This window comes from Crocodylus porosus, unplaced genomic scaffold, assembly GCF_001723895.1.
Source record: "Crocodylus porosus isolate Cpor-Errol unplaced genomic scaffold, CroPor_comp1, whole genome shotgun sequence".
Taxonomy (NCBI): Eukaryota; Metazoa; Chordata; order Crocodylia; family Crocodylidae; genus Crocodylus; species Crocodylus porosus.
In genome coordinates, this window is record NW_017728912.1 from 7091166 (window position 1) to 7112828 (window position 21663).

The following is a 21663-nucleotide window of genomic DNA, read 5'->3' on the forward strand; positions in this document are numbered from 1 at the left end:
TGGCATAGGACAGTGAATATAGAAACATTACAATATTAGCTTCTACAAAGTAGGCTTTTGCGTTGTGCAGCATCAAGTAGTCTTGAACTATTGTGCCTGCAGAGTCACATACAAAGGATTAAGGTCAATCAAATCAACTCTAGTTTTAAAAAGGTCCTCTGCTGTATTTTTATATTAAGGTTATCAGTCTAGTTAGATTTCCAGAATTAGTTCACTGTATATCCATGATTCTTAGATCTCCATTTTTAAGAATTCTAGGTATTTCCCCCTTCCTATTGAAGTCCATAGCAAAACTCTTATTGACTTCAGTGGGGAAAAGGCTCAGGCCTGTGTTATAAGGTTTCAATTGTAAAAGTATTTCCAGTAATTTTATTGTAAAAATGAAAAGTAACAAGTAACAGTAGTAGTTTCTATATAACACAAACATTTCAAGATGAATGACTAATGAAAGTTAAGGAAAGTGTATTTTCTTTGTATTGACTGGAAAAATGCTCCAATAACTCATAAATAAAACTGTGCATGTAGGTAAGTAAAGTAGTACATGGAAAATAAGGTTTGGGTCTTTTTTGGTCCTTGATTTTTGTTTCTTTGTTTTTGGGGGGTTTTGAGATTTCAAAACACTTATTCATTTTTCGTTTCTTCTTTTTTTTTTTTAACTTGCAATAGTTTCAAAGATATCTGTCATTTGGGATCAAAAGCCAAACCACTTCAAGAAAAGCTATTCTCATGCTATTTCTAAGCCAGCTAAAACTGGAATTTACTTGAAATAACATGAGAGCCTTTTCCTGATAAATTTCCCACATAATATTCAGCATAAGCAAAGGCTGGTATAAACTTTGAAAAACCATCCAACACATGGGCAGTTATCCAAAATTTTAACATTTTGAAAAAAGGCCCATCAGCAACACATTACACACACATCATAATGTCAATAGACAATATTTACATTTTCATTTTTTCTTAAATAACATAGTGTCTGTTTTAAATAGTGGATTCTCAGTAGTCTTCATATCTGGTGCAATAGCTGTAAAAAGAACACATCGTTAAAAATGGTGTCAGATAAAGGATGTAACAATTATTTCTAAAAGTTTGATAAAATGAAAAACAAAATGCCAAAAGCTCATTATGTGTCTGCATCAATAATTACCTGTCTTAGCAGTGTTGTAAAACCTTCTAAAAAGTCTTTTGGAGCTTCTTTTTCATAAGAATCACATGGAGACGTGCATGTCTTGAAGACAAAAAGAAAATTCGTTATAACCAAGCATGCTATTTGAAAAACATATCATAATAATAAATTAATACTTTGCTATCGGTGAATGAAAAATAAAAGGCACTGTTGTACAGATGAGTAAGTGTGTTTTAACAAAGGTAGAAACTAAGGTGTAGAAGGGTGAGGCAATCAAAAAATTAACAATTGGCAATGAGAATTGGAAGTCAAGAGAGGCCCTAGATTTTCCTGTGCTAATAATTTTACAACCTATTTTCCGCGTTATGTTTTCTGTTATTTCTCTGTATGCCACCAGTTCAATAAAAGAACCAGAATGATAGTAGTAAGAAGTACAGAGAAAATGTACACCCTTAACACACTAGAACGGAAAAAAATAAATTGTTCTTTCAGTACACTTTGCACTAGGATATAATGACTATATAAAATTTGGTGCAGTTATTAGGTTATGAATCCCACCTTATTAGTAATGGTATTTTTTATTTCAATCTTTCTTGTCAGATGCTTAACTGCATTTTCAAAGCGACTTTTTCCTTCAAGTCTAGATGGTTGTAGCTGTAAGATTTCATTCTGGAAGCAGGCTAAAGCAGTTGGGAGGCATTCATCCTGGAGAAGAAGGAACATGAAAGACAATAAATTATCACCAAATGCTTTCAGAAAGAATATTGTTACCCTTTTTAAAATATTTGCTGGATTTTTCTCCAATCCCATGTGCATAGTTCCTTTGTCCTGGCTAACCAATCAGATTCAACCCTATTTTTATTTAAGTTCATTCATTCTGATTTCTGTATATCCACTAAGAAAAAGCCTGGCACTTTCTTGATAATTCCTCAAATATTTATTGATAAAATAGATAACTCCCAAAATGTTGTGCTTTCCACTATTAATTTCCATATTGATGAAATCAGAATTTTTGTCTCAAGATGGCTCTTGTTGCATGGAGTATGTTATTTTTTAACAAAAACAAGTTAAAGCGCTTTCTTTTAATAGGTAATGAATGATACACTATTGGAATCTTTCCTATTTTACATGCAAAAATAATATATTTTGATTCCTCATGCCATTTTCAGCATTTTTCACTTATTTAATAATAATATGTAAAAATTACAGGGGACTTCCCATTTTCAAAACATTCCATAAACCTTAATTTCAAAACTTAATCTAAGTCAGATAAAGTAAATATCCCCATTCTACAGATGGAGAAATGGAGATAGGGATATTAAATGTCTTGCCTAAGGCAACACAAAGAGTCAAGGGAGATGTTGCATAAGAATAGAAGGTTCTCATACTGCACTGCCACTACTGCATCTTGAAATCAGGTTGCACCATAAACCATAGTCCATGTCAGAAAGCATAAACTCCATTACTTAGAAAAAAAAATCTCCTCTATCTTTACGCTTTGCTGCTGTAGTGTAAACTTTCCTATTGTACTCTTAAACCTGGAGCAAGAGCATCTTGTTTTTTCCCTCATGGCCCAATGGTACTTTAATGTTATTAATACAGGTAGGATGATGGCATGACCTATCTATAATCTCCCATCCTGTGCAGTGGCCATTTTCCTTGCTAGGTACAGCTGTGGAAAATACCACTGAAACTAACATATAGTCAATGGAGAATGAATAGCATTGTTTACTGAGTCCTAGGCTATTTCTAACATACTTAGCACTTTCCAAAGACACTGAGAAGTGCTGATTCTGCACCTCTTGGAGGAGATGAAGCTGTCAGTGTTGTTTTGCATACTAACTGCTATCAGAGCGCGAGCTCATCCGGTGTGTTGGGTCTCTCTGAATTTTGCTTCTGGTGCAGGGACACGAATATGTTCTTGCTGCGTGTGTCTTATAGATGTATTTTAAATAGCAAACCTTTGCATTGGTCAGATACAACTTTTTTATTTGACTTAAAAACCACACATTTATGTTTGTCTCAAGCTCTTACCGTAACAAGTCTAGCTTACTGGAAAAAAACATTCATTTTATAGAGATCGATTTTTCCAGCTGAAACTGAAAAACATTTTTTGCCTCATCCGTGATGAGCTGAGAAACCAGCATTTCTCATGTATGTTTCTTTTTGCTGAGTTAACAATTAGCTGTTGGCAAGCTAACAGTCAGAAAAACACAAGGATTTTGTCTCTACACATGTCATAAATGGCAATAAATACTCGTGGGTAGGAGATAAGCAGTGTGCCCTGAAGTCACGGGAAGCTGGTGATTGTCTGACAACTGGCAGACAGATATAAAGTTGCTGTTTCAAAGATAATTTATAGCAAAGAGTGTGGGGTATTCTATGTTCGCCTCAATAACATTGCAGGTTACCCTGAGATGTAAGCCTTTACTTCCTGAGTTAGTGAACCACAAGGCCAGATCCTGAACCGGTGTAAATCAGCAGAACACTGCGGGTTTTAGTAGAGCTCTGCCTGTTGTCACCAGCGAAGGATTTGACTTTTGTTACTCTTGGTATTTGAATTAGTTTGGCCATTGTTTCAACATCAGTATATTTTCTTCTTCTCTTGATCATTATGTTCTTATTTCTCAAAAACCCTCCTCACCCTCTTTTTTTTTTTTTTTTTTTTGTCATTTATCTGTGCATCATGTGGGATTGCCTTGGGGCTAACACTCAGTCCATTCACAGGAAGCTCCAAGGAAGTCAAAACCAATGGTGATAAACCACTGAATTTTGGATCATTTAAAAGGAAACTTCTTTATATGCCAGTTTGATACCTGATATTTACAGGTAAAATGAACAGGATTAAATAGGGTACAATTTAATGGATTTAAAGCTAATTGCATTGAACTACACCAGGCCCCCAGACTTGGTCACACTGATTCAACAAATACAAATTTAACACATAAGAAAGAGATGATCTGCAATGTTATTAACACCAGATGTTAGCAATTAGAATATGCTATAACTTTACTGCTACTGAAACTCAGTTTTGTTAAGTCCTTTATCTGTGCAACAAGGGTTTGTAGCTCTGATAAGCTTAGTACCTTCTGATAACCTCTGTGTGCTCTCCACTCCCACTGAAACCAAAGGAGGGTGTTTAGCACCTCACAGAAGCAGGTCCTAAAACTGTACCCTGTATGGACGTGACTGTCTTCCTTCCTGAACTCGGCTGACATTGTTGTTTGAAAAAGTTATGATTAAGCAATTAGTCACTATCTGTAGTTGCTTCACTTCTGAGATAGGGGCAATTTTATCACTGTGACACGACAGCTAATCATCCAGTTCTTTTCACTTTGACTTGAAAAGTGAGAACTTTAAACAACACTGATTAAAAAATCCCCAACAAATAGTTACCAGTGGGACTTTGCATTACATACATTCCCAGCAATGAAACAGAACGGGTCTGTATCAGTCTTGCTTATAGATTTTTTTTTTTTTTGTGGCAAGTAAAGTGCAGCTAAATGCAGCCCAAGAAAAGTGGAATAAAATCAGTGCAAAACAAGGTAAGTTATTCCTTTATCTTATTCTTGTTTTGCAGAATCCTGAAAAAAAATAGCTTTACATTTAGTGTGCTCTTTTGGTAAATAATAATCATTCTTCATAATAACCTAGAACCAATCATGAGTTGTTTTTGTTTGCTGAACTATTGGCTTTCGCTTAATACAGAATATTGCAGTTTATATTTAAATAGCTGATACTACAGGGACGATGTTAAATCGGTGGGTTAGATTTAGAATTTCGTTCTGCCTTGATGAATGTCAGAAGAAAGCATAAGTGGAATTCAGTCTCCTTTTGAGCTTTGAAAGCAGGTAGACTTCATGCTATTTTAGTCTTTACAGTAATGTTACTACAAGTATCCCACAAGCAATAAGAACTTCCCCTGTGTGCCGTCATTCTATGACTCTACAATTTTTCCCATGAATTATAATAATGCTAACTTCATAGAACCATTTAATGTTAATATATATAAAATGATATTTTACAGGATTTATTCTTGTTATTTTTAAACCTAGCTATGATGCAAACTGAAATTTGGCTCGGTTAAAAGAATGTAATTTTACCATCCCTACCTGCCTAGTAATATATGTAGTCTTTTCTCACAAGTAGTCTTGAAGAAGTGAGTGGAGTTACTCACATGAGAAACAGCTGTAAAATACAGCTTACATTTCTACTGTTACTTAATTGAAGTGTCTTTTTTTCATTTGCTTGATTCTGTAATGTTCTGTGTTCCTCCAGTTCCCAGCACAAGTGAATGGCAGTTTAATGGAAGGCCCATTCACTTCACTGCATGGGGCTTTGGAAGAGTATTGTTACTTATTAAATTGAACCTCTGCTACCAGCTCATTTTTCAAGTAAAATGAACTCATGTTAGTATCTCAGAGTTACATCTGTTATAATAATAAAGTAGTTCAAATAATGTAACATTAACAATGTTATGCATAAAATAATATATAATAATAATATTATAATAACATGTATTACAGTATTTGCTAGGTTTTTAACAATTCAGTCCAGTAGTAAAAATACCTGTTCATAAATATCAAAAACAAATGCAACTATCATTTTTAAATAGAATGGACCTATGTAAAATAATATTAATTTAGGACATTTTAAAGCAGTCTTACCGTTATGTCCTTTGGCGTATGCAGAAATCCAGAATCCTAGAATAATATAAGATTAAGATAATATTTAGCATCTAAAATGGTACATCTTGGTTATTTTATTCTAAACAATAAATATTGAGAATAATTTTATAAATAAATTATCATATTGTCATAAATAATGCACTTACCTTGGGTTTCAAATTTTGGATTATTTTTATAAGTACTTTGTATACTCTTGATTCATTTGATGGTGGAGCTGCACTCAGCAGCATACTAGAACAGATGAAGAACAGACAGAATGTTATCATCCTCTCCATATTTAGAGGTTTAGTTTTAAAATGTGCCAGAAGAAGACAATTGCTATCCAAGATGAACTTTTTGCTTTAACTGTGCTCAGGTACAGTGCATACCTACCTATATATTACTCCCTGCTGGAGATGTAAAACCCACCCATTTCAGCTTGGAAAGCTTTGTAGAATGGATTAATGAGTAACCCTTTTTTCTTTTCCATTGGCTAGGTGTATATGTGTGAGTTTGTGCGTAGGGGGCAGGGATTGATGGAGTGAATGAAAATATGCCCTATCTGCACATTGGACAGGAAAAAAAGAGAAAAGGGTGAATTCCCATTTTCACTTTGAATCAAGAAATGATCACAATAAATGGTAGGGACTTAGAAACCACAAACCTAAGTAAACAAAGATGTTGCCTTTTTTTTTTCTGCTTCCTCCAGCATCTTACCTGTCCTGTCTGCAGAAAGCATAGTTGTATTAGCTCTAGAGTAACAAGTAATGTGGTGACACTTCTGTTCATGACTTAAAATATATTCACCTACTTTAATAATTCCTGTGGCATTAGTTTTCCCCATTCATATATTTTGTCATTTTCAAAATAAACAAGCATTGCTAGGTTTCTTGGATTCATTCAACCTTCAGATAGATAAAACTTCCTACAAATAATTAATTAACTTAATGATTTGCACCAAAAGATTTGAATGTCTCCTGGAAAACACCTCTATTGTGCTGTGATGATGCCATGTACAGCATACGGCTCTGGTCCTGGAAGGGAATCCAGGCAGGTGAACTCCTGCATTGCACAGGGTCCTACTAAGGTCTGTGACATGAAGCACATTGGATAGTTAGGCCATTGTCTGCACTGTTATTGCTGGACAGCAGCAGTACAGTAGCTGTTGCAGATATACAACATGGTGGAATGGGTTTATTATTGGTACAGAGTTTAACAGTTAAGGATAAGGGTTTTGAATTTGGTAACCAGTTTTCTTGCATATGAAAGATACTGTGCAACCAAAGAGAATTTTCCTGAGAATATCCAAGTAAATGTTTAATTAGTTTAGCTTCAAATCAAGTAAGAACATGTCCCTTAAGAAATATAGACCCAATGTCAAACTGTTTTTGTTTTTTTCTTTCCCCAGTATTAACTTAACAGCCAAATAATGCAGAGACCTCAAGCATGCCATATAATTAAAAACCACTGCAATTTGCTGCATTTTGAAAGGAATAATTAGGATTAATAGTTATTTTGTCTGTTTTGATCATTTCAGTTTTTGGGGTTTTTTGGTAGAGGCCGATGATTACTGTTCTCTTACAGAGAATTCAAAGGAGAATCACCCTCTTTCTATATGCCTTCCATCTCCAGTTCTTCAAAGAAGTGAAGCAAAAAGTGCCCTTACCAAAGATGATTTTTTTTTTTTTTTGGAAGGGTGGTGATGGGAATCAGCTTGGCCCAGATCTTGTAACTGCTAGTATGAAAGGAGATCGCTGTGCTTGCATAGATGCAGTAGGACACACAGGTCTCATCAACATTATGAATTGCAGTACCGCAGCCAGAGTGGACTACCATCATACCTAAGGGGAGACTGACTTCAATCTCTTTGTTCATTATGGGTTATGTCATAAAGAAATACATATATGCATGTACATGTTTCTGAGAGAAATAGCTCTGTTGATAGGAAACTGAGAATATTCATTGATATTGGTCAATTCAAAAGTATCTTTCATGCTTTTTTATAGTTCTGATATTTTCATTTTCTACAGTTATGAGAAAAAGTGAACCTTTTTGAAATACAAAATATTCAGAAATGATGTTACTCTTTATATTTTGACCAAGACTCAGTGACTAGGATGACCAATCAAACCTGGCAATACAAAGATACTGAAAAATTAAAAATATGCAAAAAAATCTATTTTGTGAAACCACTGAAAAGATACATTTTTTTAAATTAAAACTTTACAGGATTTTTTTAAATTTTGAAAATATTAACATGCATTATCAAAAATACCAATTTTTTAAGGAGGATGAATTTTGAAACATTTTGTTACTAAAATTCAACCAGTCTTTGATATCAGTGGCCAAGAGGCATGTTACTACTATCAATAACTATGATTCATTGTTGGAGCTTAGCAGAAGTACAGAGAGACAGATTTGAGTGATTTTTCTTTTCTCTTCTCAAGGAGAACTCATGAGGTGACTCTGTGCTGTATTTCATCTACTCCAGAGCTTTCATGTGGGGTTTTGCAGGGTTTTGTTTTGTCACCTCTACTGTTCAACTTATGTATAAAGCTACCGAGGAGGGCGGGGGGTGGTGAGATAATTTAGGTTGCAGTGCTAGCAACATGCAGGTGATGCTTAGCTTGTGTCCTTTTTTTTTTGGAACTGTCATTTGTGTTTTTTGTCAAGGATGACCCGAGTCATGTGGCTTGTTTAGCCCTCCATCTAGCTCAGAATTTGTCTCTGTTATTTTCATCTGCCTGGTGAACTGGAAAACTTTCACTTGGATGTGGACTGTGCCGTGTGTGTAACTATTAGATGGTGTCAGTTCACCCTGTAGATATTGCAAGTGACACCGTTTTGGGGTTCACTGCCTGCTTAGAAACTCCAGTTAGTGCATAATGGGATTCTCCACTCAAGATAAGCGTATGACATCAGTGTCAAAGACATTTTGTCCACTAATACATTTCTGGGTGCAATTCCAGATGTTGCTTCTGGTTTACACAGAACTAACTATGTGCATTCTAGAGCTCCATAGAGGAAAAGCTGCACAAATTCACACCTGTGTACGTAGCAATCAGCCATCAATGACCTGTGGTACAAATCATCCTGGAATCAAGGGACTGCCGACAACAACATAGCAAATATATTGAGATTATAATTTTGTTATTCCATAATCTTGTAAATAATACAGTAACTCTAAACTCAATGGAAATACCATACTAAACATAGGCAAAATGGAGCTATAAACAATGGAATATCTTTTTTTTTAAGTGAGGGGAATATGTACTTTTAAGTGAGAGCAAATATTTAAAAAAGCCCTGATCTAAAGCTCTTGGAAGGGCTTTGAAGAGGATGGAAAGTTTCTTACAGAATTCAATAAGCCTGGTATTGAGCACAAAAATTATGGGCAGAAGTAGATTTTGTTGAAACTTCATACATATCTAAAAGGGTAAATGGAATTTACTCAACTTGAAAAAAAAGACCAAGGAAAAAATCTGCTAGTGTAAACTATAAGAATAAAGACTATTCATCAAATCAATGGGCTGCATTCAAAAGTTTTTAGTTCAAGTCTGGGTCAACTATGCAGTTGGTCTACTGTAAAATATCACCCTCAAAAATCCTTAAACCAACATATCATCCAAAATAGGCATTGTCTTTGTAAAGTACCTAATGGGATAATGGCCTCCATGAGGTAGTTCTAATATAATGACAGAAAAAAATATTTAAATGATCAATTTAATAATAATTCAAGAAAAAATAAAATGACCCTTTATCCGGGTTCTTACATGGTAATAGTATGCACCTCATGCGTTCTTAGCAGTTTATATTTCAGAAGTCATTGGGTATTTTTTGTTAGACAAAAGGTCCAAGGTAAAATCTAAGGTACTTTCACCAATACTAGCCAGAATATGATGCATTTTTGCATTCATGCATTCTGGGAATTATATCTGAGGCAGCTACTGAAGTTTTTAAATAGTCCTTGGAGCAAGAGAAGCCATATTTTCATGAGTAATATTAGCTTTTAGTTCCTGTAGATGAACTGTCTGTTAGTACTGAATGAGGCCCTAAGGATCTGAAATAAATGAAAGCTGAAGATGGACTGACAAGGTTATGAAGTAGGTTACCTTCAGCTTTAGTATACTGAGACCTCTTAAGACAGTGGGCAGGACATTGTCTACCCTTTGATCCTCATTCAAGATATGCCTGCACTGGAAGTGAAGCCCAAACCTTGGTGTAATACATACATAATTGAACTAGCTTTAAAGGAACTATGGCGCTCAGAGTGGCTGATTTACACAGCTTCTCTGGCAGCAGCACTTCTGCAGTATTACCCTCAGCTTGACACAAAGCCATTTCCAGAATTATTACCCTGGGTTATTTTCTGAGAGCATTCAAAACCCATGTCTGTTCCCTTGGGAATTTAGTCCCAAAGCTGTAACCCATGAGTAATCTCTGAATAACTAAACAATGAGAGACTAAGTCACACAATTAAAAGATTTTATTTTTAATTACCCACATCTGGGTGGTCCAGAGACCTGAGAAATTAAATATAGATGCAGGAAACTACAAAATCATAAGACATCGTGGGTCACATTTAGGCCTGGTATTACTGGTGAAAATGTGTTTTTGTTCTAAAAGAACATCCAGGATAACTGAGCCTTTGTAGATGCTTCATTTGAGTAGGGTTGTTGTATTTAATTAGCTTTTGCAATGGATCCATGGCAGAAAACACAGGTGATGGCTTGCTAGCCAGCAGGCATGTCTACACGTTCAGTAATGTACCTTAGATGCTGCACATTTAGTTTAGTACTTCCTTAATAAAGTATTAACTAAATGTGCAGTACCTAGAGGTACTGCACAGTAGTGCCAGCACATGTTATTTAGTGATGCTTACTGCACATTAGCCTAATGGCATTGAGCAGTAGACTGTCAGTAGGCTATTAGCCAGTGACATGCTACTGCACAGTGTTATTAGGCTAATGTACAATAAGGGTCTCATGTAAACGCACCCGCTATTTCTGATAGTCTACATTTATTAACGTTTTGTGTATCACACTGCACTATAGTCTTCTGATATAAGGGAAAAAACCCCATAAATTAAAACTTGTTTATATGAGAACTGAGATTGGTGTGAGTCCTCTTGCACATTTTATTACACTTTATTACTATAAGAAACAAGAGGTGCCCTGCCACTCTCAGATGCAATACATCTATAAGGGACATAGAAACATGACAGACCATGCTAGTGGTCCGTTGGGTACTTACAGAAAATCATGGGTGTCTTCATCGAGTCTGTTTATTATATAATAGTTCTGATACATGCCAAATAATTAGAGTAGGGAGCTAAATGACATGTATTTAGAAACAACTAGTTATCTGTTTGATACTCTTTCTGGAGTAGCATATAACCTGCTATGTTAGGTTAAAGGACAAGGGCAGTGAAAAAATTGATTGGATAAAGAATGACAGAAAGAAAGAGAGAGAGAAGATGTTAATAATAATATAAAGAAGTAAGGACAAAGAACTTCCTTTGGGTTCAGATAGTGGAGAAACTCCTTGATATCCCTCTCATCTGATAAGAGTGAGCACTGTGCATTTTGTATACGTCACTTGTCTCTTGTGGCTTAGGAACATGCTGAGTCAAATCATTACACTCTCTCTCTAGAATTACCTCACCGGGCAGGCACAGAGTGGGGGCCTGCCGGAGAGTGGAATTCTGACAAACCTCAGCTCCATGCCTGATGAGACCTGAGTCTTCCTCTTTCCTCTTGATGACACTGTCACTACCAAATTTTCAATGAGTTAGACTCCAAAGGATCAGTTCCCCCACCTACATTTTCCTTTACATTATAAATGAATAAAGGCTTTTCCTACAGCTTAGTCATCACTAGGTTAGCTATGGCTCAGCCCATAAAGTCTGCAGTCTACAGAGCTGCTTTCAAAGAATTTTTTTAATCTTCAGTGGAGTGTCATGCATACATTAACTTTGGCCACAAGGGGTGGGAGAAAAGGTGAAGAGAGGCCACTGTCTTGTGTGGTAGCAGACTGAGGATGGAGCAATTGCTGCAAAGCAAAAAGACTATACAGACTAGGGTCTTTAAAAATGTGAAAATGAATTCCACTGTCTTGCTCACTTTTGCTGTTGTTGTTGTTACTATAGGAATTCTATAAGTAATTTAAAAAACTGAGTCGCTGAGATTATTTTGAAAAGACAGTGCCAACAGTCCTTAAAACTGGAAAAAGCAGGCTCCCAACATGCCATTTTATTAAGGATATTGCTAATGGGCAGCATTGAAAAACTCTAGAGACTGCAGGTAGGATACTCGTTTGGTTAAAGCATCTGATAGAGATTTAAGCAGTTATGAGCTCTGTTAGACTCTGCACAACCTACGTCATCTTTCTGTGCCTCATATATAAGGCATATATAAAATTTAGATTTTTAATCCCCATATATAAAATTTAGATTTGCTTTTAATTTCCCTATCTTATAACCTTGTTTCGTGGGTTATATTTGGGAGATGCTAAGGTTCTGTACTGCTGAAGGTCATACAGAAACTTAGAAAAGTATCAACTGACTATTTTGAAATAGGCACACTACAGACTTTCTTCAGGGCTGTAAGGTACTTAAAAACTAAGCTTCAATAAAAAAAAAATCCTCTCCTCAGATGCATCGCCACCCAGTCGCAGGCTCTTCTCTTCAGATCTGTATGTTGGAAACAGTCCTTACCAAAACTAAGGCTACCCCATTCCCCTCTAAAAGGTTTTGCTTGAGGATAACAAAATCAAGTGAATAAGTAGTGTACAGTAGAAAGGCCTCTCTGACTTGCACCTTCTTGAGGTAAAAAAATGAAGGAAGGCCTTTGATGTCCTCCTACGATGTCCTGCCCTTAAGTGGAGTAGGAACATCCACTAAGGCATAGGGTCCACTTAATCTCCAAAGAATGGAAGAGGAGGAGCTATTCCTCGGGAATTAGCTTGTTCCAGTGCTATCACCAACTGTTCAGCTTGTGAGCTTGTTTTTGTCTGATGGAAAGGGGATGTCCTTGCTTAGATCTGGGAATTGGGACTTATGCTATATAGCATTTTGGGGTGCTACTAAGAAGTAATAAAGACAACAGCATATAACACCATTGTAGTGTAAGTAGACCACATTCTGGAGCTTCTCTACACCATTTAGTTCTCTTGATCTTGCAAAATCATCCATATGTGGAAAAGTCTAGCCCTGGCACCATAACTAGTGGGAGGTGCTCACAAACAATTCTCAGTACCAAGACTCAAAAAAGAAGACTAAAAAAGAGCTCAGAGAAAAATCCTTTCAGTTAATTGTCAAATTAGGGCACTAGTTAAGACTCAATATTATGGCCTAATGTGTGGGTTTGCATTTCAACACAAAACAAGTATTGTGATGAAATCCTTTGATACGTGTGGTGTGAGCTATACAGAAGTGGTTTAATAGTGTACCTGTTCAGTGGTCTAGAAAGTCTTCAGAACTTCCAGAAGTGCCAAAGATGAGGGCACAGACAATGAGAAACACAGCGGTTCCACAAAAGCTAGCAGCATCTGGTCCTATAGCTACAGTAGTATCCACTGTTACCAAGATGAAATTTGGCTCTACCCTGCTTCCCAGTGAGCACTTGATTCTACCCGGTTCTGATGCTTTGCAGTGAATGTCAGTGGTTTGCAGTGAATGCCAATGCCAGAATCTACCCTCCTCTCCCCCCTAGCACTTTTACAGGACTTCTCCAGTTGTCTGTCCCATCAGTTTGTATAGAATGAGCACTTTGGGTCCCCTAGGGGGAAGTTATTTAAATGTGGGAGCTACATGTCCACAGCCCTCATGGGGTAAGGAAACAGCTTATTATTTTCCCCCACATACAATCTATCACCCCTAGACTTCGGTGGGCACATCTGCGCATTCATTTGATCCAGACTCAGTTTACGTAGGAGTAAAATTCTGCAGATCAAGCGCTTCTGGGCAGGTGTCTATACATCCAGGGACTAGGCAGCAGATTTGCTACTCTTAGCACCAAAAGTCCTGCAGCCCTGCAGTGGGCCCCTGCCACCAGCCAGATGCTAGCCCAAGGGATGGCAGGGAGCACCAGGCCAGGAGACAGCTGTCTCCTGGTCCTGGAGGGCTGCCTGCTGCCAGGACAGGGACAATGTCCCCCTGCCCTGGCAGCAGGGAGCTCCTGGCCCTGGCTTCCCAATCAGGGGAAGGGGGCTTATAAAGAGCTGCAGCGGTGGAAGAAGTCCCAGCCCCCTGTCCCAATCCACCAGTGAGGCAGCTAGCAGCTAGTTCTCTGCTAGCTGCCCCACTGGCAGCTCAGGGCAAGGGGCTGGGACCTACCCCACCCCTGCAGCTCTTTCCAAGCCCTGTATGTCGATCACCCAATTGGGGCACAGGGCTTGGACCTGTCCCTGACCAGGGCAGTTCACAGCCCCAACCCTGCACAATGGGCGGAGGCTGGGGAGTTTGTCCCCCACTCAGCTCCATGAGCATGCAGTTGAGGGGAAGAACAGGCTGGGGAGCTGGCACAAAGCAAAGCCAGTGCTTGACGTTCCTTATCTCCCAGCGTTCATAGAGCTGGGTAGGGAACAAGCTCCCCAGCCTGTTCCCCACCCAGCTCCATGCTCACAGAGCTGTGCGGGGAACAAGCTCCCTAGCTTGTTCCCCCCAGCTCCACACTAACAGAGCTGCGCAGGGAACAAACTCCCCAGCCTGTTCCTGACCCAGCTCTGCCCTCATGGAGCTGAGTGAGGAACAAGCTCCCCAGCCTCCCTGTCATGCAGGGTTGGGGCTGAGAACTGTAGGGAGCTGCAAGGGTGGGAAGATAAGGGTTTCCTAACACTATGCCCCATGGTCACAGAGCTGGTGCTGGGAAATAAGGGTCTCCCAGCACCGGTCCTGCAGTTGTGGAGCTGGGACTGAGAGATAAGGATCTCCCAGAACTGGTCCCATGGTAGCGGAGCTGGTAGTGGGAGATAAGGGTCTCCCAGCCCCCTGCTCCCTGATTGCAGTGGTGGAGCAGGGGGCTTGGAGCTCCGTGTTGCTGGGGTAGGGGGACATAGTTCCTGCCTAGGCTCCTGTGGTGGAGCCCCCCCTGGCAGCAGGCAGCTCCTGGGGGCAGAGAGCAATTTCCCACCCCCTGGTGGATGGCTGACTGGGAGCAGATTTGCTCCTGGTCAGGCCTCTACACAAATGCTACTGCGCCATTACTAATCTTGAGTAAATTTGCCACGTGCATTTGCAGGTAGAAAATTAATCTGTGATTAGGGAGGTTTAGTGCATAGTAAGCATGTGCACGTTTAGAGGCTCCTGCTTGCTTCTCAGTAAACTATGCTACTGAGCAGTTAAGTCTCGTGTAGACACACCCAGTGAGTATAAGTTCCTTCTCTTCATCTTTACTGACCTTATTCACACTCACCATTTCAGTATTTTCAGCAATTTCAGGATCAGACAAGAGATTTCTCTGCAGTTACTGGAAACATTGTGTGTGAACTTGTACTCTGTCTTCCCACTCTGTAATCTGTGCTTAGTTGCATTTCTCTGCCTAATAAATTAAAACTAATGGGCAGGATTGATTAGGATCATCCCTCTGATATGCACCATTCTGTTGATACAGTTGAGCTAGTCAGTTAAAGCTAGATTTATAGATGATTTGCATCACCAGCTCAGCACAAAGAACCCAGACTCTACTGGTAAATCTAATCTGACTTCTTAACAGTGGGTTTCAAGATCTGCAGATAGAACTGACTATCCAAGGGTTTTGCAATGCTGAAGAAGCTAAGTGGGGCCTGTTCTTGTCTCTTTGTTCCCTTCTCTCTGCCTTTCTTTTTTTAGGTCTAGCTAAGGTCCCTTGATAGTATGCTGTATCTTCTTGTTTTGCACCACCAGTATTTCTGACTGCTCCAGAGTTATGTTATAGCCTCATCACCATTGAAAACTGACTACCACTGAACAATACAACAGTTCCCAAGCAGTGATTGAAGGAATTACCCAAGTAAATAGAACAACTATAAAGGAGAATATTTCGCCTCTGTCCTGAAATAATACTTTATGCATCAGACTGAAACCAAAGTACTATCACAGAAAAGTCCCCTTATAAGACTGTAAGAAAATTATGTCAAGCAGAATATTAAATCAGACACTTTCCATTAGCGGAAGAATAAGGAAAAAGAATAAAATGTGCACATATATGTATGTTTATATATAAGTACATACATACCTGCGTTTCAAAACAAAATAAGTTAAAATATCAGTAAAACAAATGCAATTCCCTCTGTAACAGTCTTGCTCTCCCGTCCTCTCTCCTTCTGAAGATGCTGCAAATATCTTGAGCTGATCCTAATAATTACACAGAATAGACTATGCCATTTTAGTCTGAATTTTGAGGAGAAATACAGTAATACTTCTACTATGATACTGAGCCCAACAAACCAGGCTCATATGAGGAAAAAACTCCAGAAAAGGCAGCTTCAAAAAAAATCTACAGTGCACACTGAAATACTTTTAATACTGAAATACTTATGGTCCCTGGATTTGAGGCAAGGTATTTTTTTAATATGGGGATACAGCCAACTGGAGGAGAACTAACTTTCAGGTCTTGAGTTTAAAAAGGTTTAGAATTTGTACCCTCTCAACTTCAGAGTCAAATCTCCTGGCAACATAGACAACTAGGAGCTTTTCAAAAAATCACTAACAATCCCATGGCTTCAATAGACTTTGGAAAAGTTCTAACAGTCTACTGCTGCTTCATAAACACAGGCTGAACTTGTACAAAGGCTGATATTATAGATGTTCTTGCACTTTGAGTCAGACATTTCATACAGTTATAACTATTACCATATTTGAAAATAATAATCTTAACACTTGCAGTGGTGAGAATCATTTACATTTGCATTATACTCTGTGGTTCTACTTGACAGTTAGGCTTAAGCTACGCTGCCATGGAAAAAATAGGCAATGGAAAAATAATAGCAACATGGCAGATGTAAAAGTGACCTTCCTTTTCAGGCAGAAACATATTTTGATCTTTTACACAGGCTACATCATTCTGAACTGAACTTTTTTGGGTCACAACTTTGTTACTTTATTTAATGTAACAGTGAGAACTGTGGACCTACTGGGGATGTCAAACAAATATAAAGACTCTTGGAAATACTCCTGTTTGATGATATACATTTGCTTTATGTATAACCCTATTATCCCAATATTAATCTGCTTAGCACAAGTATGCACCAGGACTTTATTTATAAGCTAAAGCACTTTAATATTAATAGTAATTTCACATACATTAAAAATGATACACTTCTATTCTTAGATGTTTGTTATGTGCTGCATTATATTTAGTTTTATCAATCAGAAAGTTTGTTATTATGGTAATTAGTCATAATAACAATTTACATACAAAGTATCCTTTACCCTTTAAGAGACCAGAGCCTCTTACAGGCTTTGGGTCCAATACACACAGGTAAAAGTAATCCCACTGTAGTCAACAGTAACATGCATATGTGCATTTGCAGGACTGAGAACTAGTACATAAATTAGCTGTAATGAACACTTTGAAGTTCTCACAACCTTTCTTTTCTCTCCTCCTACAGCTCCTCTGCATTCCTCCATATCTTCTTTTCTTACTGTTTCATTTTGCTTCAGTTTTGGAATAGCCTTCTTAGGCCTGGAATATCATCAAAATTCCCAAATGACATAGATGTCCCACTTTTCTGTCTACATGTAGGAACACACAAGTAGAAGGATCACTGAATCCAGCCCTTTGTGATTGTAGCCAACCATTTCATAGTCTATTTCTCATCATGGTTTAACAACTAGCAAATACCGACAACTCCAGCCATTGCAAAGAAAAGTGAGGTGATATTATTGGGACATAACTCTTGATGTATTATTTACAGGGATCCTGGTCTTCTCTGTTTAACGCCCCCCCCCCAAATTCTCTGATTTGAAACCCCCAAATCCACATTTTTTCATGAGTAAAATGAAACACCACTATATATATATAGGTATCAGTTGAACACAACGCTTTCTTGATATATTTACAGTGTTAAAGCAGTTTGGAAGCTGACCAGTGCCTCAATCATTATAATAAAATAAATTCTAAATACATATACATTTTGACATTTGATTTTGTTTTTTGATCATAAAAAATCAGAGTTCTCCCTGCCCCCTTCACTCACCAGATTGCAGGTCTAGCTGTGGTTGTACCCCTTGCTGCATTGTGGTGCTTTGTGGCAGGTCTGACATGTGCCCTGCCCCTGCTCATGCCATTGCCCCTCACTCCCAAGCCACAGCGCCCCCAGCCCTGCAGGTGCCCCACACTCCTGACCCACTACCCCCTGCCACCAGCTCCCAGTGTGTAAGGTGTGTGGAAATGGGGTGTGTGGGCAGTGGCAACACATGGGGAGGGTGGAGAGGGGCATATACCTTCCCAGATTTCTGTGACCACATTGGGGTAAGGGGTGCAGGGCTACAACTTGGTGAGCCCAGCTCTGGGCAGGAGCTGCGTCTGCAGCCCAGTAGGTGGGACCCAGCATGAGAGGGAGTGCCATGCCACCATGGCAAGGTGTGGTGGCAGGGTGGAGTTGTGCCCCTGATGCTGCCAAGCAGGCAGGGGGTACCTCACCTTGACAGTCACGGCAGCACACTCCCTTCTGCAAGTTGGTCCTACCAGACTGCAGTCCCACACCCTATGCCCTGCTGTGGGTGCCGAAATCTGAGGGGGCACATACCCCTGTCATGTCATCTGTGCCCCCCCCACCCTATCGCCTATGTTCCCCCATCCCCCCAAAGTGTCACTTAAGTCCCACCACCATGTTGCCTGTGTTCCCCTGCCCCCCAGCGTCACCTGTGCTCTCTTCCACCCCATAGGCATACCTGGAGGGAGCTGCAGGAGCTGCTTGGTTTGCACCCATGCATGCACACAGCACCCCCTGTCCCCTGCGTCCCACTCCCCCCAGCCTCAAGCAGCCCCTTGCAGGCTGGAACTCTGCCAGCCTGCAAGGGAATACCTGCTGTTTCCTGGGTTTTTCTCCTTTAAAGGAGAAAATCTGTGATTTGTTTTCCTTTTAAAGGAGAAAATCCACATTTTTCTGCTGCAAATGGAAAACCTGGATCCCTAGTTATTAAGTACAGAAGACAAAGTGTGCCTTTAAAAGGTTGGTTTTAAAGTGAAGCAAAATATGCTTTTAAAATGTTCATCTTAAATTGAGAGGGTAATATATTGTGAATGGAGGAAGCAAAACAAAATGGAATGATTAGAAACAATGGAAACTATATTTTCAGAAAATTTATTCCTAGGTAAAAATGCCAAAATCCTAAAAGGCGAGGATGTCTTGGGTGATATTTTGTTGGACCAACTATGTATTTGGGACAAATTTAGACAATCTTTTGAATGTAAGCTACTCTTCTCACTAAAATTCTGAAATCTTGAAAGTAATCCAAGCTAAAAAACTTTAAGACCAAACCTGACATGCCACCTTTCTTTGGACCTGACCTGGAGTCGTGAATTCCCTGGCATCCTTCCATTAACTCCACTGGGTTTTGCATCAGAAACAGAGTATATACAAAATACTTTACGGGCTGGCATATTTTTTCTATATGATGCCTTGCATAGCAGGCTGGTAAGCATTGTACTAAAGCTTTCGTATTTGTGAAATCCTTCACCATAAGTAGGGTAAAAGGGAAAATGTTATGTTACAAATATTTTGGAAATCACGTTATTACTAATGTACTATGGATTATTTACAGGTAAATATATATTTAAAGTTTAACATTTTCTGTGATTTCTATGATCCTTTCTCACTGTTCATTATGGAATTGATTTATATTTTGCATGTCTCAGTGAAAGGGACTGAGTGAATATCACTTTTATTTCTAATGGATTTCATGCTGGTTCTCAGGTATAGCGGAATTAGGCAGTCTTTAAGTTATAAACACTTCAGTTTATGTTTATTTTTAAAACCTTCCAGTGGAATTTGCGAAACATGGCAATACTTCCAATGGCTGTAGATTCTGTTAAAATTTCAGGAGCCAATTCTCCTTTCCCACAGGTACAAATAAATTACCATTTTATTCATATTGTTAAAATTTAACTGGTGTGTGAGAGAGTAGAACTGGATCCTGGACATTTTGCTAAAACTACTCATTAAGAAAGAAGGTATAGGAAAAAGGCCTTGTTCTCATGTCAGCTTCATAAAAGTCTTATAGTATCATGATGTCAGTTCGGACTGTTCTTTTTTCCCCCTATATCATTATACTACTAAAGACTTAATGATCTAATTCTACCCTGTAATGTTTCTCTATATTTGTATAGTTATGCTATTTCCAATATAGCAACATCTTTATAGATATAACTAGAGTTAAGGCAGCTTTTACATAAAATTAATCAGAAAGGCACCCAGGGCAAGGGGGGGGGATGCAAGGGGCAGCAGCGATTGCCAGCTGTTACTTTGCCATCAGTGTGATTATTCAGGTCTGGTGACATGTGATCTTTTTCTGGTCCCCCTCTTCCTCTGCCCCCCAGTTGCCTTGCTCTAGTTATGCTACTGTAAATTTACCCTGTATTTCATTGTTTGTGGCAGTTTAGGGAACATTTTAACCATGGTTAAAGGACCTCCAAAATTACATGAGTTTAAAAAGGCAAAACCTGTGTTGCATCCATGGAAAAAATCTTTTCTCTTTAAAAGTCAACGTACATGTGAGTGTGCATCTCTCTGTGTGTATATCTAGCACCGTTGCTTTGCATAATAAGTTTCATTTTTTTCACAGATCAGCATTTTAAACGAACCTTGGAAAAACTATTTTGTGATCAGACACTGCATTGAAGTGATGGCACCCGTTGGGTAATGGTACTCCTGGATAAAGAGCTGAATGCTGTGGTTTCAGTGACTTATCACTGAAATCTTGTGGTTTCTGTGTAGGAGCGCTGTACAAGTACAAGCTGGACATGTTTGACATCTTTATTTCTGTGCTGTGAAATCCGATTTATGAAAATTGCTTCTGCGTTTATTTTATTCTTTTTCTTTAATGAAGTCAGTGCCACATTTTCCTTGCATTCAGTGGAAACAAAAAAAGTGGAAATATTTTAAGGTATCCTGTGAACTGCCTTTAACCTCTAAAGGGAGAAGAATCAATATGTTCAGTTCTATGTTTAATAACTAAGATATTTAACTTTTAGAAAGAAGTTGAAAAATCAATGACCAGCTAATGGGTGGGGAGGAAGCATTTATCTGATGTGGAGATAAACTGAGAAACTAAGTGAAGAGCTCATTTCAATTAGAGTTCAATCACTTGAAACCAAAAAAAAAAAAGAGAGAAAAAAAAATCTAACTATTTGCATTAAGTAATTCTGAATTAACTACAGTAAAATGCCACTTAAAGGATTGTGATCTTCCCGTTGGTTATAATAAACCAGTAAAACCTTGCAAATCAGATACTACTAGAAGCAGCTTTTGAAACATGATGAAGTAGAGCAGTGGTAATTGCATATTCTTGAATGCCAGATTCAAACTGGACAACAGGATGCCTAAGTGGGACTTTGACAGAATATAAATACACAACCACAAAAAGTGACCCAGACCCAGTTGGCTCCACTGACTGCAAAACCATTTAGACAGCTAAAATAATTAACTATTTTGGCGCCTCCATTTTGGCCTGAAAAAAATCCATACCCATCTAAATTTAGGCTTCTCCCCATGCTCAGAAGTGATCCAGTTTGAATTCCTAAATTCCTATCTCCTATCTAAACTCCACTTCAATCCATATGAGAGCTGGGTAAGCACCAGGTATCCTAGTTTTTTCTGTTTAAAAATTGCAAATTCTCTGATTAAAAAACCCCAAAATCCATGTTTTCCCATGATTAAAATGAAACA

General features: G+C 38.5%; 1 long non-coding RNA gene across 1 annotated transcript in view; it reads left to right on the forward strand.

The window, feature by feature from the left end:
• Positions 1-21090, forward strand: part of LOC109309331 — a 107910-nt gene extending 86820 nt beyond the window's left edge. Inside the window, exon 5 of the long non-coding RNA XR_002100880.1 lies at positions 20561-21090. This is a non-coding gene — a long non-coding RNA (uncharacterized LOC109309331). The remainder of the gene's footprint in view (positions 1-20560) is intronic.
• Positions 21091-21663: the final 573 nt, after the last annotated feature.